Source organism: Nymphaea colorata, chromosome 6 (genome assembly GCF_008831285.2).
Source record: "Nymphaea colorata isolate Beijing-Zhang1983 chromosome 6, ASM883128v2, whole genome shotgun sequence".
In the NCBI taxonomy this organism is placed as follows: Eukaryota; Viridiplantae; Streptophyta; class Magnoliopsida; order Nymphaeales; family Nymphaeaceae; genus Nymphaea; species Nymphaea colorata.
Window position 1 is genome coordinate 183,369 of NC_045143.1, and position 24,348 is coordinate 207,716.

Genomic DNA, 24,348 nt, shown 5'->3' on the forward strand with positions numbered 1-24,348 from the left:
AATATCTGTTATTCCTTAATTAATATATATATAGATAGATAGATAGATATATAGATATGTATATATGACTAGAATTTCTTTCATTGAGATGTTCTAAAGTTTGATCTGATTCTGGATTACATTGATGCAGGAATTTTTTTTTTATTGGCGTGCCTAACATGTCTGTTTACCTTGGTTGTGCATGGTAAGTAGGACGCCTCTGTTCTTCGGAAACTGATGCTTACATGTTGATAAATTAGCAAAAGGAGAGATAGTGTTGATTTCAGCTTGCTTGTCTTTATACAGGCCAGCAAGCGAGAGAGGCAAGGGACACAACTCGAAGCAATAGTCTGCACTTCTTCCTGTCAATTCTGTCACCACCTGCAATACCACCAACCAGCTTGGGTTCCATCATATGTAGCATTAATTCAGAGTTTTTCAGTGATGCATTTTAGCTTTAGGCTCCACTGTTTGGAAGCTTTGAGATGGTCGAATTTATTTTCAAAAAAAATTCCCCGAAAAATGATCCTGCAACTACGTGCTAAGTTGCAGGTTGAAAATCATGTTAATAAGGTTATGGTAAAACTAAAAAAGAGAATTAAGCAAGTCGATCCGTCGCTGGCCGATTTATCGCGTTGGGTTGGATGACGAAATGAGGAATCGTATGCGTGGGTCGGAACAAATTACTTGCGGTCAACGTTCTCCGGTGAGTTGATGGCCGGTATGCATCTATACGGTGATAAATTCACCGGTAACATTCCTCCGGCGGTGATTTCGTCGCCTGTATACAGGTCTAGCGATGAAGATATGCGCCGCTATAGGTGTCCTCTTCCGGTGATAGTTACCGCCGGAGAAGCAGCTATAGCGGTGAGCCTTCCACCGGTATAGATATGCCAATGAATCTATACCGGTGAAAATTGTCATCGTGTACATGATACTGGTGATCCTCCACCTCTAGTTTGCTGCTTTCTTTAGAATTTGGATTGGAGAGGAGTGTTCTTCGTCCCTCCCCTTTCCTTAGCACTTCCGTGTAAGACAAGTATTGTGTTCTCCTCCTCTCTCTACATATGAAAGGAAGTCGGACTTTTGAGCAATATTCTCACGTAAGTGCCTTATATACATAGTGCCATTTCACATATGATCAGTTGCAGACTTTAATGATTTGAGAACAAATAATATCAATCGGATACAAACCTCAGGAAATTAATATATTTAGTATTTCTGTAAATTATAAACAACCAAGCTCCAATTTGGAAAACAAGACCCTAAAACCTCTTACTCACCCTCCTTTCTACTTGTTATGTAATCCTTTTTGTAAAGTAGAAAGCGAGGAAAAACCAACTTGTCTTCCCAGGAGGTGGAAGCAAGTGGTAACCTTTGAGGCCGACACCACAATCGTCGGCTGCCTGAGTAGATTCCATTGCTGGTTAACTCATTAGCATTGTAGAGAGGAGGCGCCATGTATTGTTGTAAGTAGTTGCAGAGTGATGTAATGGCTTTGATAGATGTTAGCGGACTAGTCTGCTACTTGGTGCTGGGCACTAAAGTAGTCGTCAGCTCACCGACACCGAACCCTTCACTCAACTTGCCATTAAGCTTACTGGTACACGCAATCAACGGGTACTCTTCACGCACACGTTAATTTCTAATGGGTAGGTGTAGGTCCTCTTCCAAACTGCCACCATCATTGATGAAGCCGGGTATACAATTCCGCCGTCTGTTCTTGATTTTTTTTATACTTCGTGCTGATGTCATCTGTCTTAATAAAACGTGGAGGCCTACCCTCTGTAAAATAAAATTCTTGACAAATTTTTAGTACGATATGACATATATTGCCCTTTATACTTGTTCTAGAATTTAGTGCTCCTCGTGATATCTACTCTAACTGGAAATTCTAACTCTAAATCGAACAGGGCGGGCCCAATACCGCCCTAGTAGGTGTTCATGCTTTGACTGGAGATTTTGGTGCCGACATAGACGGCAGTCGTGTTGGTGCGAATCTTTCTCCCAAGCTTTTCACGAATGATCATTTGAGATGAACTTGATCATGATCTTCACATGGAAACCCGAGCTTTCCTACGCATGTGAATTGATTGATTGTAGTTCTTCATATATGTAGTCATTAGAGGCATTTCCATCAATTTGTTTCAAATTGAAAAAGAAAAAATGAATTGTACTACATATTTGAATTTTTAAATCTCACTTACTTAGCCTTTCAAAAAATACACTTAAAAGGAAAAGACTTAATCACATCAGTACAAGGCACTCACAAATGGTTGAGACATGTCATGCGTATTATTGTTCAGGCAAACAAGAGTTCAATTTACTTCGCTTAAAAGCTTTAGGTAGCGTTTGGGCAATTCCTTGACAAAATGATTTTTTAGAAAACTTGGTTTTGTAAAAATGATTGTTTAAATGAGTTTTAAAAACATAGCTTTTATGTTTTGATGGGTAGACAAAAACAAAAAAAGGTTTTGTGTGCAAGAAGGGCCTTGGTTCTAAAGTAAAACTCCATACCATCTTCTACCCGAAGCCCCGTAGGCTTTAAAAACAGTCTATTAAAGATAAAAACCAAGGCCCTTTTGTTTAGTTTGGGTAGGAAAGGAAATTGATACTTAGGGATGTCAATATATTTGATTTGATGAGATATTCGATCCAACCATTTCAAAAAAATCGGGGTACCAAAAAAAAATTAATACCTGACTAAGAAATCAGATCCAATTTGGATTTAAAAAACAACTGATCGGATCTAGATTTGGATTCGTATATAGATATTTCATAAATATCCGATCAAGTATAAATAATTATCCGTTGGCATTTCCATTGGTGTGAATCTGATTTTGACATTCACATTCGAATATTTATAACTTTGCCCCGAACACCGCCGACCTGGACGGTGAGTCTCCTTGTCACGCCCACAAGTTTTCAAAAAGGCAGTTTATGAAATTTTAAACTAAAGTGTGTTTTTGAAACACTACATAATATTAGGTCGATTTTGAAATTTTGGTGAGGGGAGGTTTATCGAGCCCTACCCGCCTCTTTCCTTCTTCTTTTCTAAAATTCAGGAGCATGGACAAACTTTCTGCCCGTTGGGGCATAATTTCTGTTTTTCGTCCTTGTCCGTGGAGAAGCCGTCTTCCTCCTCTTGCAGAAGCTCTCCGCATGCAGCTGCCCATTCTCGTATCGCACGTCTGCATCAACTCCTCTTCCACGTCTCTGTCGAGGTGAGGCGCAGGCTTGCCTCTTTCTTTCTCGTTTTATTTCCAAACAGCCTGTGTTTCCCCAAATCGCAGCCCTAGTTGTCGTCTTCGCCTTTTCAAGATAGGGAAGGTTGTTTTAGATCTGCTTTATGTTTGAAAACTTGTTTAATTGGATCATAAGTTTGCAAAAGGACCTGCTTACAGCATGGATGTTATATATGAATATCGGACTTTCATGCGTTGTTGTTCTTCTTTGTTGGTTGCTAAATACTTTTATCTGTTTAGTTATATTGGGCCTGTCCATTGCCTAGGATTAATGACATTATTGGCTTTTGCTTCAAATTGTATTTGCAAATAATAAAAACTTTACCGTTCCCAAACAATATCTAAGTTCTCTCTCTCTCTCTCTCTCTGTGTGTGTGTTGTGTGAAGCTTGAGGGTTCGAGGATCTTGTGTATAGCTTCTATGACTTCCTCCCCCTTTTCTGGTCAAAGCTTGTGAATCCTTTTTTAGCCTTCGTCAACTGTAATGTAGAATCTTAAATTGAAACATGTATATCTTGTACTTTGCTCTGTTTTGTGTTCGGCAACTGTTGGTTTCTTTGTTTGAATCAGAGACATCATCCAATTGACACAAAACGGGACAAAAATAAGTATCCAGGAACAACGCAAGAAACACTCTGATAAGAATCCTTCGTTTAGGTGATTTGCATCATAGTGGATGTTTTATTTCTCTGAATTAACATAGCATGCAAACTTATATAGTTCCAAAACCCTATTCTATATAGAACTGCCTCTAATTTTGAGTTAGTTTTGACCATGCTAAATATCTGAGTTTGCGGAGCAAACTTTGCTGCTTTTCCAAAAGCAGTTGAGACATGCCAAAGCCTTCCTTTAAACTTTTGCAATGCAAACCTGCAGGGAGTAGGGGCCTTTCTTGACCATTTTATTGAACAAAAATTGAAGCTATACACAAACATACGAATAGAGCTGAGGTAGAATTACACTCTAGACATACAATGAGTGTACAAAAGCTATACAGCAGTAAACCATCAAACACGTGACCCCAACAGGAGAACTAACACACAGCTCCTCACACCGGAAGAGTAATCTTTTCCAAAGTTTGGAGTGGGATGAGTCTACAAGCCATGTTGAAGATATTAGGGAAGAATTTGAGGCTCATCTTTAGATCTTTCCTATAATTGTGCTTTTCTTGTATTTGCAGTTATGACTTGTGACCTAATTTTGGTGATGGCTGGTCAAATTTGTCGTGGGAAAGGGAAGGCTCAATGAGGCAGCACATTGTTGTAGACAGGCTTTAGCAGTCGCTGTCTGGTATGCATTTTTTTTTCCTTTTCTTCTTCCTTTCCTTCTTCATTGGTGGATTGCACTTGTCTAAGACAGTCTTATTGTCAAAAAAAGTTTCCCCTTAATGCTGCCCCAATTAATTGTCATAGCAAACTTTGGGAATGTGATGAAGGTTCATGGTCCATTACAAGAAGTGAGGTGCTTTGTTCTTTGAAGAGGAAATCTGTTTTCTATAAATTATATAGAATGACAATTGTTTGATTTCTTTGCTAATGTACTTTACATTTTCTTACTATTCTTGCCCTGTGTGCATGAGTGTTGTATCTTCTTCTTGGGTGCAAGCATTTTGTGTTTTGATTTTCTTACATGCGAATATAGTTTTCTGAATTTTGTGTGATTTTTTACTATCTTTGATAGTTTAATTAGGAAACATTGTTTTTGAGAATTTTGTTCTACTTTGTACAGAAACTGGGCAGAATAAAAAAAATACAAAACAAATACCAAAGTTCAAAAAATTCTGAATTCTGGTTTTCTAAAATCCTCTACTTCTGTAGAATAAAAAATCCTTAGTTTTGGTATCATCTCTTTACAATATCATGTCTTTTAACCCAGATTTATGAACCCGTCAGAAATCGAAAAGTCTGCCTTTGTTCTATATCCGAAGTCCGAACACTTTTTTACTTTCGCTTCTGCAGACAACCTTACATCAAAGTCTAACAGTGTCCAATCCTGTTGTTGTCGTTATCATTTCTCTAATGATTTTACAAAAGCCGCTTTATAGGATTGGTTTATCCTAGGGTTTGTTCAAGGAAAGAGAAGAGCTTAACCTAAACCTCTTGCAAAACTTTCAATCAGTTGATGACCTATTATTTATACATTTATGAGAACTCGTCACCCTTAAACCACCCTTTTATGTAGAATATCATATTTTTATAGCAGAGTTGGTGAAGTTCATTCTTCTTCCTAGTCTACCCCATTTGTTTTGCATTTGCCCGTCTCTTTAGGGAGTAAAGTTCATTCCTCCTTGTGATATACCATTTGATGTCAAGAACTTTTTTAAAAGTTTTTTTTTTTAATTTTCTTTAAAAACATTTTAAAAATGGCTTCTCTCACAACGATATGTCTGTGCTTTACTCTTAGTATCTTCTTGAGTAGGAGAAAATTTCAAGTTTTTGTTGTCAATCTATGGAACGGGAAAGCTGAAAAATCCTAGATGTGAACAGTAAGGAAAACTCCTATGAAGCTGAGAAAGTCAATCCTAGGAAATGCTATTGATTCCGGTGTTCAAACATTTACAAGGATTTAACATGAAATATACTGTGAGAGAAGCCACAATGCTCTGTAAGATCTTGGCAGGTAGCAAAATGAGGGTTGAGAGATGGGCTCGGGGCTTGTGTAGTTGTTCCTCTAAGTCAGTAATCATGAGTACCGGGTAGGCATAAAGCTGATTTATGTCTATTTCGCGAAGATAATGACTTACGAACCTTTGGCTCGTCGAAAACTCGTAAGGTGAAGCGGGTTGGACACGTGACAAAGCTACACATAACTACCAAAGCGGTGGAGCTTCGTAGTAGCCTTTGAGGTGGTGAGGTATTCCCTCAAAGGTGAAGGTCGGCCTGAAAAAAAAAAAAATCAAAGGAAAAGAAATCAAAAAGGCAAAAAGCTGAATGCAAAAGAAAGAAAAAGAAAAAAAGAAAAAAAACAAAAACAAAAGGTGCCTGCCAAGAGATGAAAGACATGAAGGCTAAACTTGCAGGAATTGAATGTGGCAATCTTTCGTAGATGTGTGATTTTGGGGTCAATATCTGCTCCTTTTTTTTATTACCTAAGACGTCGAGGATGATTCCTTTATGTTCACATTTAGAAAATTGAAAGATGTCCCTTCTAGAGGTTCGACAACATTGATGCGAAATGAATCCTAATGCTTGTATGGTAGTATGGGTAAATGAATGACATATTGTTTGCACAACACGAGCACTCAAGCTTATGAGTTAAATTGATAATTTTGAACTATTTCAAAGTAAAAACTTGACATCTCTTGTTATGTTTCGAGGTTTTTTAGGCATAAGAGGAACTAACCAATCCCCTTTGGTCTTGAAAGGTGTTTGCCATTTCATTAACAAATTACTAGTCCCGTTCATGGAATAGATGAAGTCATGGAACTCCTCAAACCTAGTCCACTTATGCTGAATGTGACAAATTGTCCATCTTTTCCTTTGTCTTGGGAGAGACAGATCATTTGGAAACCTGACCCATTATTCCATCTTAATTGAGTCTCCTCAACCCGTTGAAATGCCTTGAAACTGCTTTTCAATGACATAACCCAAACTTAGGGTTGAGGCTGTCATGGAAGGTCTCTTATCTGTTTTCAAAAGAACCGGTCAATTTTGAACTGTGACATTTTTGAAAAGTTACATCCTTTGAAGTTGCATGAGTTTTGTTTTTGGCTTCATCTAATATTTGTCTTGGCTTGAAATACATGGTTTTGCAAAATGGGGTGGAATTATTCTTCATCATCATCAACTACCCACCCATGCCTTTGCTTCGACAGCTGGGTCCTTCATAGATTTGGACCAGCTTATTATTCAGTTCTTCCTTGTTTCTTCTTGTGTCATGTTAGTCGAGAGACATAAATTGTCCATCTTTTCCTTTGTCTTGGGAGAGACAGATCATTTGGAATCCTGACCCATTATTCCATCTTAATTGAGTCTCCTCAACCCGTTGAAATGCCTTGAAACTGCTTTTCAATGACATAACCCAAACTTAGGGTTGTGGCTGTCATGGAAGGTCTCTTATCTGTTTTCAAAAGAACTGGTCAATTTTGAACTGTGACATTTTTGAAAAGTTACATCCTTTGAAGTTGCATGAGTTTTGTTTTTGGCTTCATCTAATATTTGTCTTGGCTTGAAATACATGGTTTTGCAAAATGGGGTGGAATTATTCTTCATCATCATCAACTACCCACCCATGCCTTTGCTTCGACAGCTGGGTCCTTCATAGATTTGGACCAGCTTATTATTCAGTTCTTTCTTGTTTCTGGATATTTTAACTAGTATGTGTTTGTTTATCCATAAATCAGGACAATGTCCTGCATTGGGGAAAAATTATGATATTATTGAATCTTTTCTCATTGATGCTATTTATGTTGTGTCACTCATTTAAGGCTGGCTGTTCGGCCTGCTCCCCGTCGATTGAGGCTATTGCTTTTAATCTAGTTCTTCCCCTTTCCATAACCGAGATGTTTTTCCTACATTGGAGGAGAAGGTGGGCTGAGGTTGGACCAAAACTATATCAGAATGTAGGTTCTTTAGGCGTGAAAATGACACAACTAATGCTTATTTCAGAATGTCTTGGAAAGCTTGTTTTTAGATTTGTTATTGGTCTTGAATTTTTTTATGTTCTTAACCAAATGTCGTTGCTGCTGGTAAGGCCCATGATCATGAACTGGAAGGTGAACAGTGATACTTTTTTTTCCAAGACTTTCCTAACACTTGATATGGCAAGCATTTTATGCAGAGGTTGGGCACTATTGCATGAATTCGTGAACTTGATCCTAACATTATGGGTTTTCCTGAATTTGGTTGCTTGCCCATGCCTGGTGTGATTGGCGAACCAAGAGCCTCTAATGCCATTCACCATTCAACGACAACTTTTCTACAAAAAGCAAAATACTTTATACAACCAAAGGAGGTTGTTGAGTTGGTTGAAGGCATCCTCAGGAATGTGTTGTTGATGTACTGAACATGAAATAATGTCTTTTCTTTTTATGTTTGTTGTGGTTTAATGCATAATGTTTGTTGTGGTTGAAAGCATATGTTGCCAGCAACCAAAACTGGTTTGATATCGGCATTTCCAATGGGTTAAACACTTGCTAGAAGATAGAGTCTATACATAGGATTGAGTTGCAACTCATTACCAAGAGATTGGAGTAACTTCGGATCGATGAAGGCCGAGAGGTATGCTTCAAAGGTACAAAAGTTACAGCAGTAACTGCTGTTGTATATACATACAGAAGCAACTAGGCCTTTAAGGTAGTTTGTTAATTAATCTTCATGTACATTTGTCACAGAGCAAAGTTTGCTGGCCTAACACTCACCTTGGGATAGATGTTGATTGGAGAAAAAAGAGGGGATATACTAGTCTTGATCATACACCCAACATACAGTAATTGAAAGCAGCACTTATTATGACCATTTCCCTGGTTGGATGGAAGGCACAAGGTATGTTTGCACACTGATACTTAGACACCAATTAAAAAACTGAGTCGACTTAAAACCAGCTGATGGAGGTTGAGAGTTCGATTCTGCGATAGTCTCTTGGCATAATCTGGTAGCTTTAATTTAATTTACATCCAAATTTCACTTACATCCAAGAGATGAATGTTAGCCCATATTTGAAAAAGGAACCACAGACCGGCCCCTGTCCTTGGGCACACTGCTTACTAGGAAGTTGGTGAATCCAATCCTTTTTCTTCTTGCTTTGTACAGAGGTTCGAATGTGTGAATTCTGAAGCACTCATCGCACATTCAACCATGCATGCGCACACCGATGTGGTGAATAAGATGATTAATTAGCAAAGGTAAGTAACAAGTACATAATAGTCGTCATCAGGGAGAGATAATATGCCTCAATGGATTTAAATCCCAATTGACGAGGTATTCTTCCATGTCCTTCTGGTGTGAAGCATCATGATCACAAAGCGATTCCATGATGCTAAGAATGGGAATTAAGTTGGAGGAAGCTGCCCCCAGCCTTGCCCCCTAAGTATTCCAAGTATGTCAAGGCAGCATAGCAGTTGCTTGGTGAGGTTGTGAATATTAGAAATGCTTTGAGATCTGAGACCAACAAGAGCCAAAGCTTTCGGACATCCGGTTCCAAGGAGATGGATACAGGAACAAATGCTTCTGTAAGACCACGATAGGTTTTTGAGAGCAGACAAAAAATCTTACAAGTCATGTAAGTGGGTTTTGCAAGGAGAAAAGTTCAAAGCTCAGAATCTACTATCATCTGATCGGCTCATTTGGATGCAGAAGTATTATAAGGAGAAGGGTTCCTTGATATTTGAGCTCTAAATCTACTCTCAGCTCATGACCAGCTCATTTGGATGTGGAAGTGGGTTTTGCAAAGGAAAGGGTCCTAAACAGTGGTGGAACAAGAAGTGCTGGATTAAACTGTTCTGCACGCGTATATTTTCTATGTTCACCTATGTCCCTCCAAAAATAAAATATCCCTCTCTATGCGTATATTTTTTAGAGCGATATTTTATTTTTGGAGGGGCATAGTCCAAAATTTATTGTTCCGCCACTGCCACTGTATAAATGTATTTCTCTTGCTTTGAGGTCACCGCTCATTTCCTCTGTTTGCATCTTTACATTTTTGGGGTTCTGTCTCAGTTATTTAATTGCCCGTTTGCTGCTATTATTAAAAGTTTTGCAGAGCATGTGCATGTGAGCCACTTATTGATGCAAATTAACTATTTGGATATTAAGCAACAGATCCACCAATTTACTGATCCTCTATGTAAGAAAAACACAATAATCCTATAAACATATGGCTTCTGTTTTATAACGAGAATAAAGAAAGTTAAATTCTGGAAGCCAAAAAGTCGCAACGGCGAATTTGCTTTCCCCAACTCGACAAAACCGTCGCCCACTCTCACCGCCTCTGCCATGCCTATCCAAGAAACGTCTCAACTCTTCTCCTGTGTCTCTCCTATTCTTCTTCGTCTCCTGCAATGCAACCCGTCTCCGTCCCACCTCCCCTCTCCCCTCTGCTTCACATGTATGAATACTTCTCTTTCTGAGTCGGCCTTAGCTCTGATTTACAGCATTCTCATATGACGTCGTTTGAAATAGGCATGCTAACCTGGTCTCTCTCTCTCTCTCTCTCTTTGAGGCTCTGCGTCGACCATCGCTGACGCACCTCTTGCCGTATGTTATCTCTTCTTGTCTCTTCATTCGTTTCTTCCCTTCAACGCGGTAGCCCTCAAATTGGTTGATGAAATGTCAGTGCATATGTACGTACACTGTTGTTTTTTTTTAAATGCCTCAACTTATGTTATTAGTCCACAATGGAGAAAATCGAGGGCGGCGACGATCGCATCAAGAGGATCTCCACGTTGATCCGTGTGATCCCAAATTTCCCCAAGTCCGGTATCTCTTTCTCTATGTCTCTCTCTTTCCCTTGAGCACGGCTTCTTGATTACTTTCGGTGGGCCTTCAAATTTGTGGTCTTGGGTTCTGTTCGTTATTTGCAGGCAGCCGCCATCTACCACTGGTTGTCGGCAGACAGCGAGTCACCTGCAACAGTCATTCCCTGAGATGCGCATCGAAGCCTCAAAGGTTTGAAACTTAGAAAATGTCATGCATCCGAGAGGGGTTGCTTGAAGGGTTTTAATTTTCAAGGTTTTCTGATGATGCCACAGTTAAGATGCTTCCAACACCATAGTGCAGGACTTAACCTTCGATTCTACCATGCATCAAAAAAGTGATAGCGGTCAATCCTTTGACTTGTCTTAGGCCTTTCGCATGTATGATTAGGATGCAGAAATCGTATTTCAGTACTCATCTAATTTAAATTTTTGGCGGTGATATTTCAGAAAAGAATAGATTTATATTGGAATTTGGTAGAGTTAGGGTTCATTTAGGTTGCATTGCTATTCCTATGGGCATTTACGGAAGAGAGATACACAAGGGCATGCATATATTCTCGTATGTGATTACCTTTAGTGATCAATTAATGTGTTGATCTTATGTTGTAACTTTTTAGCCTTCTAAGTAATGTTAGACGGCTGTTGTTATAGTTGGAAGTGCTTCAGGTATTGTTGGTCATTCCAGCCTACTGTTGGATGCTTGTCGCTCAACCTTGTGGTTGGTTGAGTTGCACACTAAAGGTTTTGTTTAGGGCTTTTTTTTTGTGGTTTCAAAAAAGTTAGGAGATAATGGTAATAGGTTTATGGTGAAAAAAACATCTAAAAGGTATGTGGGGGCATTAGCTATTAGAAGGTTCTTTGTGTATTATCGCAAACACTTGTGTATATGCAATTTATATGTGTATGTGTATGATCCATCAAGCTATATGCACAAGGAAGGTCAAACATTTACAAGGATTTAACGTGAAATATACTGTGAGAGAAGCCACAATGCTCTGTAAGATCTTGGCAGGTAGCAAAATGAGGGTTGAGAGATGGGCTCGAGGCTTGTGTAGTTGTTCCTCTAAGTCTGTAATCATGAGTACCGGGTAGGCATAAAGCTGATTTATGTCTATTTCGCGAAGATAATGACTTACGAACCTTTGGCTTGTCGAAAACTCGTAAGGTGAAGCGGGTTGGACACGTGACAAAGCTACACATAACTACCAAAGCGGTGGAGCTTCGTAGTAGCCTTTGAGGTGGTGAGGTATTCCCTCAAAGGTGAAGGTCGGCCTGAAAAAAAAAAAAATCAAAGGAAAAGAAATCAAAAAGGCAAAAAGCTGAATGCAAAAGAAAGAAAAAGAAAAAAAGAAAAAACAAAAGGTGCCTGCCAAGAGATGAAAGACATGAAAGCTAAACTTGCAGGAATTGAATGTGACAATCTTTCGTAGATGTGTGATTTTGGGGTCAATATCTGCTCCTTTATTACCTAAGACGTCGAGGATGATTCTTTTATATTCAGATTTCGAAAATTGAAAGATGTCCCTTCTAGAGGTTCGACAACATTGATGCGAAATGAATCCTAATGCTTGTATGGTAGTATGGGTAAATGAATGACATATTGTTTGCACAACACGAGCACTCAAGCTTATGAGTTAAATTGATAATTTTGAACTATTTCAAAGTAAAAGCTTGACATCTCTTGTTATGTTTCGAGGTTTTTTAGGCATAAGAGGAACTAACCAATTCCCTTTGGTCTTGAAAGGTGTTTGCCATTTCATTAACAAACTACTAGTCCCGTTCATGGAATAGATGAAGTCATGGAACTCCTCAAACCTAGTCCTCAAACCTAGTCCACTTATGCTGAATGTGACAAATTGTCCATCTTTTCCTCTGTCTTGGGAGAGGCAGATCATTTGGAAACCTGACCCATTATTGCACCTTAATTGAGTCTCCTCAACCCGTTCAAATGCCTTCAAACTGCATTTCAATGACATAACCCAAACTTAGGGTTGAGGCTGTCATGGAAGGTCTCTTATCTGTTTTCAAAAGAACCGGTCAATTTTGAACTCTGACATTTTTGAAAAGTTATATCCTTTGAAGTTGCGTGAGTTTTGTTCTTGGCTTCATCTAATATTTGTCTTGGCTTGAAATACATGGTTTTGCAAAATGGGGTGGAATTATTCTTCATCATCATCAACTACCCACCCATGCCTTTGCTTCGACAGCTGGGTCCTTCATAGATTTGGACCAGCTTATTATTCAGTTCTTTCTTGTTTCTTCTTGTGTCATGTTAGTCGAGAGTTATGGATATTTTAACTAGTATGTGTTTGTTTATCCATAAATCAGGACAATGTCCTGCATTGGGGAAAAATTATGATATTATTGAATCTTTTCTCATTGATGCTATTTATGTTGTGTCACTCATTTAAGGCTGGCTGTTCGGCATGCTCCCCATCGATTGAGGCTATTGCTTTTAATCTAGTTCTTCTCCTTTCCATAACCGAGATGTTTTTCCTACATTGGAGGAGAAGGTGGGTTGAGGTTGGACCAAAATTATATCAGAATGTAGGTTCTTTAGGCGTGAAAATGACACAGCTAATGCTTATTTCAGAATGTCTTGGAAAGCTTGTTTTTAGATTTGTTATTGGTTTTGAATTTTTTTATGTTCTTAACCAAATGTCGTTGCTGCTGGTAAGGCCCATGATCATGAACTGGAAGGTGAACAGTGATACTTTTTTTCCCAAGACTTTCCTAACACTTGATATGGCAAGCATTTTATGCAGAGGTTGGGCACTATTGCATGAATTGGTGAACTTGATCCTAACATTATGGGTTTTCCTCTATGTCACACGGATACGGGTACGGGTATCCTGTGGGTACGGGTACGGGGATACGGCAAGTTTCAAAATTTTAGGATACGCGGACACGGCGAATATTAAATTCAAAAAAAATAAAAATGATAAAAAGATGGAGAAAACGTATAATGAACATAAAATTTATGAAACAGTGAAATAAAACATCGCACATAAGATGAAAAATATGATTCTAAACCGTCCAATCTTCAAACCAAAACATCCCCAAATCGGCAAGAAATGCCCAATATACATTAAACATAAAAAAAAGATGGAAAAAACGTATAATGAACATAAAATTTATGAAACAGTGGAATAAAACATCACACATAGCATTGAAGAATATGATTCTAAACTGAAAACATCCCAAAATCGGTAAGAAATACCCAATCTAAAAAATCCCCAAATAAAAGTTGAAACCCTAACTTCTAATATCGAAAATAATAGACAAAAGAAACACTTACCTGTCTGTCGCCGGCTGCCGCCGGACGCCACCGGAAGTCGCCGGAGGTCGTCGCCGTCGCCCGCCATTGCCGAACTGTGCTGCCAGCCTGCCGCGGAAGCCGTCGAGGGTAAAGGAAGGTCGACGATCGAGGGTAAGTGTTAATGCGTAAAACAAAATGGGTTAAAAAATCGGTTATAAAAGTGGTTTGGATCGGGTCTGACCCAGACCCGATCCAAAACGTATCCAGCCGTATCGCCGTGTCGGGATCCCCGTGTCGGCGTGTCGACGCCGGTACTTGAACCATTCTGCCGTATCCGTGTGACATAGGTTTTCCTGAACTAGGTTGCTTGCCCATGCCTGGTGTGATTGGCGAACCAAGAGCCTCTAATGCCATTCACCATTCAACGACAACTTTTCTACAAAAAGCAAAATACTTTATACAACCAAAGGAGGTTGTTGAGTTGGTTGAAGCCTTGAAGGCATCCTCAGGAATGTGTTGTTGATGTACTGAACATGAAATAATGTCTTTTCTTTTATGTTTGTTGTGGTTTAATGCATAATGTTTGTTGTGGTTGAAAGCATATGTTGCCAGCAACCAAAACTGGTTGTTGAGTTGGTTAAACACTTGCTAGAAGATAGAGTCTATACATAGGATTGAGTTGCAGTTCATTACCAAGAGATTGGAGTAACTTCGGATCGATGAAGGCCGAGAGATATGCCATGAAACAACTTAGCTGTCAAAGGTACAAAAGTTACAGCAGTAACTGCTATTGTATATACATACAGAAGCAACTAGGCTTTTAAGGTAGTTTGTGAATTAATCTTCATGTACATTTGTCACAGAGCAAAGTTTGCTGGCCTAACACTCACCATGGGATAGATGTTGATTGGAGAAAAAAGAGGGGATATACTAGTCTTGATCATACACCCAGCATACAGTAATTGAAAGCAGCACTTATTATGACCATTTCCCTGGTTGGATGGAAGGCACAAGGTATGTTTGCACACTGATACTTAGACACCAATTAAATAACTGAGTCGACTTAAAACCAGCTGATGGAGGTTGAGAGTTCGATTCCGCGATAGTCTCTTGGCATAATCTGGTAGCTTTAATTTAATTTACATCCAAATTTCACTTACATCCAAGAGATAAATGTTAGCCCAACTTTGAAAAAGGAACCACAGACCGGCCCCTGTCCTTGGGCACACTGCTTACTAGGAAATTGGTGAATCCAATCCTTTTTCTTCTTGCTTTGTACAGAGGTTCGAATGTGTGAATTCTGAAGCACTCATCGCACATTCAACCATGCATGCACACACCGATGTGAACATGAAAATGCTGGTGAATAAGATGATTAATTAGCAAAGGTAAGTAACAAGTACATAATAGTCATCATCAGGAAGAGATGCTATCCAAATTCATATAGTTTAATATGCCTCAATGGATTTAAATCCCAATTGACGAGGTATTCTTCCATGTCCTTCTGGTGTGAAGCATCATGATCACAAAGCGATTCCATGATGCTAAGAATGGGAATTGTAGAAATACGAACAAGAAGAAGACGAAGAGAAACAATGATCACGATGTAACGTGGAAAACCCTCAACACGAGGGAGAAAAAACCACGAATGAGGAGGAGTTGGTGCCCACTAGCAGCCAGACTCTCTCTCTCTTAAGATTATCATTAACACTTAAGGATTAGGGTTACATGACTTAAGTAGAGCCCAAAACGGGCTACAAGACGGGTCGGGTATGGATCCGGACCCGAAACCCACAATCTATCAACACTCCCCCTCAAGTTGGGCATACATATCAAACATGCCCAACTTGGATACATTCCTCTCAAATGAAGCTGAAGGAAGAGCTTTCGTCAGAACATCAGCAGTTTGGTCTTCAGACTTCATGTAAGGTAAGATCAACTCTTTCGCATCAATCCTTTCCCGAATGAAGTGACGATCAATTTCAACATGTTTTGTTCTGTCGTGAAGAACAGGGTTGTTGGCTAAGTTGATTGCAGACTTGTTATCACAATACATCTTCATAGGTCCTTCAATCTCTATTCCAATGTCAGTCAACAATATCTTCAACCACAATAACTCTGACACTCCCATAGCAACTGCCCTATATTCTGCCTCTGCACTGGATCTAGAGCAAACATCCTGTCTCTTGCTCCTCCATACAACAAGGTTTCCTCCCAAGTAGACACAGTACCCTGTAGTGGATCGTCTGGTATCACCACAATCTGCCCAATCCGCATCAGAATAGCCCTCGATTTCCACAGTCTCTTGTTTCACATACAGGAGTCCCTTACCAGGATTTTTCTTCAGGTAGCATAGCACTCTGTCCACAGCCTTCAGATGTGCATCGGTTGGCGCATGCATGAATTGGCTCAAAACATTCACCGCAAAGGTGATATCAGGTCTCGTGAGGGGTCAATCCTTTGACTTGTCTTAGGCCTTTCGCATGTATGATTAGGATGCAGAAATCGTATTTCAGTATTCATCTAATTTAAGTTTTTGGCTGGAGAGTCTGTGATATTTCAGAAAAGAATAGATTTATATTGGAATTTGGTAGAGTTAGGGTTCATTTAGGTTGCATTGCTATTCCTATGGGCATTTACGGAAGAGAGAGATACACAAGGGCATGCATATATTCTCGTATGTGATTACCTTTAGTGATCCATTAATGTGTTGATCTTATGTTGTAACTTTTTAGCCTTCTAAGTAATGTTAGACGGCTGTGGTTATAGTTGGGGTGTCACATTCAAGTGCTTCAGGTATTGTTGGTCATTCCAGCCTACTGTTGGATGCTTGTCGCTCAACCTTGTGGTTGGTTGAGTTGCACACTAAAGGTTTTGTTTAGGGCTTTTTTTTTTGTGGTTTCAAAAAAGTTAGGAGATAATGGTAATAGGTTTATGGTGAAAAAAACATCTAAATGCAGAAAATGGACAAATGGTATGTGGGGGCATTAGCTATTAGAAGGTTCTTTGTGTATTATCGCAAACACTTGTGTATATGCAATTTATATGTGTATGTGTATGATCCATCAAGCTATATGCACAAGTGCGTATATAACCGTAGTCTTACATATATATACATTTGACTATATTAGTAATATATGTAAGCATTTTTATTCTTTTTGTAATTGTATTTTTCTAATTTTTATGTTTGTGCAAGCTCAGCTTGGTCAAATTGAGTCTGACCAAGCTATGGTCAGACCTGTGAGTTTTTTAGGCCTTGGTGCCTTATATTATCACCAAGAGGTAGGGACTTCTCAACTATATCGGAGCTGAACATCTCTTCTGCACACAAATACCTGCACTTACAAAGCTCAAGTTGAAATTCTCAGGAATTTTGCTAAAGGAAGTTGTGATCCATTTGATATACTACTTGCCTTTTGCTCTTGAAAAGTTTCATGTTTCAGGCGGAGTTCTAAAATCTGTCCATCCCCGTAGTCTCATCCCCTCATCCAACAATTTTTTCCACAATTATTGCCCGTTGTTTCACTAAACCTGACCTTTAGGCCAATATTTTCCGATGTTTAAGCTTGCTTTGCTAAAAGTGACACTATGCACAATTTTCAACCTGCTCGTAAATGCAAAGAGGGGCATATATTTAAATGCAATATTTTCTTACATTTTAGATCCTAAAGGCCCAAACTGGTCCACATTTTTCTAAAATTTCCTTCCAAGTTCTTTATTTTTGGACCTAATGATTATGATCTGGGACAATGACAAGGCCCAAGTTCTTTACTCCTCTCCAACAACCTTGTACACATGAAACCTTTGAAATCAATACCTTTAAAAGAGTAGTGACTGTATTTTGCTTTACAAAAATGCCAAAAAGATACTCCAATGACGGTTTTATGTGTATGGAAACTATTACTGAGAGCAGGGGTAGTTGTTACAATTGTCTTTTGGCCGTCGGTTTTCCATGCTTACAATTGCTCTATATTGTGTCGGCAACTTATGGGGATTTTCCATTCATATAGCTGTCTGGTAGCTAAGTTGAGTACCATTTAACCATTAGGAGAGGGAAAATGTGTCCTTATTTTATTACTTTCGGCAGCTTGACACTGTGATTACCGCAGCTGCCTGTATAATATTCAATAATGACTAGCAAGGGAATGAGTAGGTGTGACACTTATTAAAAATTACAAAATGTTTTTCAGGTTGCAGGCAAAATGTAGGCCCAAAAAGGAAATTTTTCAAATGTATGTCCCTTGTCAATGATTGAATAATATTTTTTGCATATGGGCATATAAAAAATTTATCGATTTGTTGGTATGACACTTTGGGATTCATGTAACTAATTTGCATGTCCAAGTTATCCATATTGGTGCTCACTGTGCCTGTTGTCTAGATTTGTACATTTCCAGTCAATAGTTGGTATGAACTGTCAATTTTGCGTGCAGAATCTTGGTTTGTTTAGGGTTCGAAATTCAAATACCTGTTTTATATATCTGCTTATAATGAAATGGATAAAATATGTTGATTTCAAACAAAAAAAAGATCTGATTGTTGGAGCTAGAACCGACTAATTATATTCAGAGTGTGTGTTTAAACCAATCTAACACCTTCTTATATATCTGCTTCAATGCTTCCAGATTATTTCTTTTGACGAAGTAATGCCTTGGGGTTGTTAGATCCATTTGCTTCAACACTTTATGTTACAAAAAGAAGAACCAAATAATAGTTTTGCTGCACCTAACTCTCCTTGCTCCATAGGGTTTTAGAAAGTTATTCAAGAACCGCACAGACATTGGGATCAAAACAAAATGGGGAAACTTAATATGAAGCTATTGAAGGAAGCATGTATAATGTATATTTTCTGCACATAAGATTCTTGTCAAAGATTATCTTGAGGCAATTATTGCCAAACAACCACCCAAGCACCTCTTGGTTTTGCTATGCATCTCTTGAGTTCCCAATGTCTGGTTGATGTAACCAGATCCAATATCAATAAAATAACATGTCCCTTAATCTTTACCATCTAACGGTGTTTCATTTATCTTCACAGAAACCATCAAAGAAGAATTTTTAATGTCATAAATGATTGTTTTCCCTACTAGATCACTCTCTCATTTTCTAGTGATAGAATAGTTACCGCAGTGTGTCCATTTGGCAACCAAAAAGCAAAAAGAAGTATTTTGTAGACAGGGGAGGGGGAGAGAGTGAAGTGGCAAAAGATGGGTCAACCTATGCAGGCCAGGCACTATCTAGGGATTACATTTAATATATGTTATTCCTTAATATATATATATATATATATATAGATAGATAGATAGATAGATAGATATATAGATATGTATATATGACTAGAATTTCTTTCATTGAGATGTTCTAAAGCTTGATCTGATTCTGGATTACATTGATGCAGGAATTTTTTTTTTTATTGGCGTGCCTAACATGTCTGTTTACTTTGGTTGTGCATGGTAAGTAGGAAGCTCCTCTGTTCTTCGGAAACTGATGCTTACATGTTGATAAATTAGCAAAAGGAGAGATAGTGTTGATTTCAGCTTGCTTGTCTTTATACAGGCCAGCAAGCGAGAGAGGCAAGGCCCACACACTCGAAGCAATAGTCTGCACTTCTTCCTGTCAATGCGGTCACCACCTGCAATATCCACCAACCAGCTTGGGTTCCATCATATTTGTAGCATTAATTCAGAGTTTTTTCAGTGATGCATTTTTAGCTTTTAGGCTCCACTGTTTGGAAGCTTTGAGATGGTCGAATTTTATTTTTCAAAAAAAATTCCGCGAAAAATGATCCTGCAACTACGTGCTAAGTTGCAGGTTGAAGATCATGTTAATAAGGTCTTATGGATATATGGTAAAACTAAAAAAGAGAATTAAGCAAGTCGATCCGTCGCTGGCCGATTTATCGCGTTGGGTTTGGATTGACGAAATGAGGTATTCGTATTGCGTGGGTCGGAACATATTACTTGCGGTCAACCTTCACCGGTGATGTTGGCGCCGGTATTGCAGTCTATAGCGGTGATAGATTCACCGGTATACATTCCTCCGGCGGTGATTTTTGTCGCCTGTATACAGGTCTAGCGATGAAGATATGCGCCGCTATAGGTGGCCTCTTCCGGTGATAGTAACCGCCGGGAGAAGCAGCTATAGCGGTGAGCCCTCCACCGGTATAGATATGCCAAGGAATCTATACCGGTGAAAATTGTCATCGTTGTACATGTATACTGGTGATCCTCCACCTCTAGTTTCGCTGGTTTCTTTTGAATTTGGATTGAGAGGAGTTTAATTACATCGTTCTTCGTCCCTCGCCTTTCCTTAGCACTTCCGTGTAAGACAAGTACATTTTGTGTTCTCCCCCTCTCTCTACATATGAAAGGAAGTTCGGACTTTTTGAGCAAATATTCTCACGTAAGTGCCTTATATACATAGTGCCATTTTCACATATGATCAGTTGCAGACTTTAATGATTTTGAGAACAAATAATATCAATCGGATACAAACCTCAGGAAATTAATATATTTAGTAATTTCTGTAAATTATAAACAACCAAGCTCTAATTTGGAAAACAAGACCCTAAAACCTCTTACTCACCCTCCTTTCTACTTTGTTATGTAATTCCTTTTTGTAAAGTAGAAAGCGAGGAAAAACCAACTTGTCTTCCCAGGAGGTGGAAGCAAGTGGTAACCTTTGAGGTGACACCACAATCGTCGGCTGCCTGAGTAGATTCCATTGCTGGTTAACTCATTAGCATTGTAGAGAGGAGGCGCCATGTATTGTTGTAAGTAGTTGCAGAGTGATGTAATGGCTCTGATAGATGTTAGCGGACTAGTCTGCTACTTGGCGCTGGGCACTAAAGTAGTCGTCAGCTCACCGGCACCGAACCCATTCACTCAACTTGCCATTAAGCTTTACTGGTACACTCAACGGGTACTCTTCACGCGCATCGTTAATTTCTAATGGGTAGGTGTAGGTCCTCTTCCAAACTGCCACCATCATTGATGAAGCCGGGTACACAATTCAGCTGTCTGTTCTTGATTTTTTTATTGTTCATGCTGATGTCATCTGTCTTAATAAAACGTGGAGGCCTACCCTCTGTAAAATTTAATAAAACGTGGAGGCGTACCCTCTGTAAAATAAAATTCTCGACAAATTTTTAGTACGATATTGGACCTAATACGTTCTTGGTTTAGATTTTTTCACTTCAAAAAACAATGCCAAGTCCGATGCATGAGCCTAGGATAAGAGGTAATCAAACAATAATTTCTAAGAGATACACCCAAACTTTGGCTTATATATACAAGGAAATAGATAGTCCACAAAAATTGTGACATATATTGCCCTTTATACTTGTTCTAGAATTTAGTGCTCCTCGTTGATGTCTACTCTAACTGGAAATTCTAACTCTAAATCGAACAGGGCGGGCCCAATACCGCCCTAGTAGGTGTTCATTCTTTGACTGGAGATTTTAATGCCGACATAGACGGCAGGTCGTGTTGGTGCGAATCTTACTCCCAAGCTTTTTCACAAATGATCATTTGAGATGAACTTGGTCATGATCTTCACATGGAAACCCGAGCTTTCCTACGCATGTGAATTGATTGATTGTAGTTGTTCGTATATGTAGTCATTAGAGGCATTTCCATCAATTTGTTTCAAATTGAAAAAGAAAAAATGAATTCTACTACATATTTGAATTTTTAAATGTCACTTACTTAGCCTTTCAAAAATACACTTAAAGGAAAAGACTTAATCACATGTAACATTTTCAGTACAAGGCACTCACAAATGGTTGAGACATGTCATGCGTATTTATCGTTCAGGCAAACAAGAGTTCAATTTACTTCGCTTAAAAGCTTTAGGTACCGTTTGGGCAATTCCTTGACAAAATGATTTTTTAGAAAACTTGGTTTTGTAAAAATGATTGTTTAAATGAGTTTAAAAAACATAGCTTTTATGTTTTGGTGGGTAGACAAAAACAAAAAAAGGTTTTGTGTGCAAGAAGGGCCTTAATGAAACTCCCTACCACCTTCCACTACAAGCCATACAGGCTTTAAAAAACAGTCCATTAAAGACAGGAACCAAGGCCCTCTCGTTCGGTTTGGCCTTGTGTCTATCAACTTGGTTAGGAAATTGATATGTAGATATGTCAATGTATTTGATTTGATATCTAGATATTCGATCGAAGCATTTGGAAAACCCAAAGAACTAGATTTGGAACATGCAAATGAAACATGTGAATATCCGTTGCAATTTAGATTGGGATCTGAATCTGAAATAGAATCTGAAACATGTGAATATCCTCCTCAAGCTTCTTTTTTTTTTTTCTCATAGTCATAGTGGGCTCCTCGTTTCTGCAACTCTATATCACGCTGTGCGAGTTTAGACTTTAGACCTTCCCATTGCACCACTTCTCAACTTTCTTTCAGAATCTCAATCCGTAAATCAGAATTGCTACTTTCTTGTTTTTTCAGCTCTAGGGAAAACCAGCTTAACAAGGGTACAAACAGAATTGCTTAGTATGACTTGTTCTCTACTACCAAGCTTGTATCTATATGCAATTAAGACCACTTAAACAGGTGCCCTCTTCTTTTACATAAAACTACTTATCATGGAAACATAAAACTAAATTAAACCCATAAACAACCTAATGATGCAATTACAATGATGCTACTGACCTTCTTTTCATCAATTAGACCACAAGTCCTTATTCTTTTCATCAATTCTAAGTGTGAGGCAGTCTACTAGAGTGTTCTTATTTTGTTCCTCCTCCTGTTGGGGCTCACCAATAGTTTTTAGATCGCCACTATGAAGTTATTACATATGTACATAATCATCAGCATTATAATAGTCATCTTCCTGGGCTGACCATGCACATACTTGAATCATTCTTTTATGACTCAGTCCACTCTTTTTTACTATGGAACCTCAAATCAAATGACATCTCAAATGATGTCGCGCAATAGAAACCAGTCCAATTCTTCTCAAATTATTACCTAAGATGTCGAGGATGATTCCTTTATGTTCACATTTTGAAAATTGAAATATATCCATTCTAGAAGTTCGACAACATTGATGCGAAATGAATATTATTTGCACATGGGCTTCTTTCCTCTCGTAGCCATGACCGTCAACGCAGAGTGAACGAGAGAGAAGCGTAGGGTAGAGACCTTGATCTCTGGTCGTAGTGAGTCTTGAAATAGGGTAGAGAGCTTCTTCTCTGAACGGGAACGCCGACGTTTTCTCTACCCTACTTCTTGGAAGGATTTGGCTGCACCCAAAGGCCTTTTCAACCTCAGAGTATTGCCCTTTCAACCTCAGAGTATTTCACTTCTGCCACTGCTTTCCTTCCAGAAAGAACCTGCTCTGTATAAAAGGAGCCACTTATTTGAAGATATTACACGTTTGCCATTCCCTTTCAAAACAATCATGTGATGGCACTATGGCAAATTGGCAATCTCAACTTTTTCAAAAAAAAAATTACTGCCTTATCTGTTTGCACCAAATTAAACCGATTATAGAAAAATAAAAGAAAATAATAAACCAACTTGAGAATTTGGTAATCTGTTGTTCGGTCCTGAGAAAGGGAATGGCATCTCAGCAGTTTGTTTAGGAGATCTTGGGCATAGAGGAAATTTTACTCAGCGACAGAGTATGTGGACTACTGACCATCGTTTTGGTCAAAATTTTAGGGTCTAAGCGAGTTTGATCGAAGAGGGAACAAGGAAGTGCTGCCCGAGCCTGACCTGGTCAACCGGTTCGATCCGGTCAAACAAACAATTCTCAGTCTCCAAGCGTGCTTCAACGGAGTCTGCATCTCGGACCCAGCGCTCAACATCCCCAATTTCTCTTTCTCCTTCAACTAAAGGAAAAAAAAGAACGCGGCTTATTGTTTCAGAAAATATAGAATGATTATAGCTAAGCTTTGATTGTTTGGTTACAAAATAATATCCATAATCGCGCAAAAAAAGCGTAGCATTTTCACACCATATAATTCAAAAACACATGTTTCTTCTTATTAAATAGTCTCTTAATTAGGGCAAATTTGGTTAGTACATTTGCAGACATGAACTCTATTCAGTGCTGTCTTGGTACCCATTCTTTAGATTTTCTTTTTTTTGGACTTAGAAGAGTCCAACTGTAAAATCCAAAGCTTTCATTTTCCCTCTAGCCAAATATCCTATAAATCAAACTTGCCATCGAGTTAGGAATTGAAATCTTGATTTGATTTTAATGTCAATATCTTGACACGTTCTAGCAATAAATTTGAGACCATGGACAAACCGAGTTCTTCTTAAGGGTTGTTTGAAAATATACTAAACCTCAAAGTACAATGCATTTTATCTACTTCAAAATTGGGTTAGATTCTCTTAATGACCAAAGAGTCTTTTAATGAGCGTTAGTGTTTCATGAATCTACTTCAAAATTGGGTTAAATTCATGAGACACATGTTTCAAGTGT

At 38.7% G+C, this 24,348-nt stretch overlaps 2 long non-coding RNA genes across 2 annotated transcripts; both read left to right on the forward strand.

Annotated features, from left to right (window-relative positions):
- The first annotated feature begins 3,045 nt into the window (after positions 1–3,045).
- LOC116256362 (uncharacterized) lies at positions 3,046–19,771 on the forward strand. The gene is made up of 4 exons (XR_004173096.2): positions 3,046–3,203; positions 4,404–4,513; positions 19,295–19,349; positions 19,453–19,771. It is a non-coding gene; the product is annotated as an uncharacterized LOC116256362 (long non-coding RNA).
- LOC126410131 (uncharacterized) lies at positions 7,569–9,666 on the forward strand. The gene is made up of 3 exons (XR_007573547.1): positions 7,569–8,455; positions 8,556–8,706; positions 8,974–9,666. It is a non-coding gene; the product is annotated as an uncharacterized LOC126410131 (long non-coding RNA).
- Positions 19,772–24,348: the final 4,577 nt, after the last annotated feature.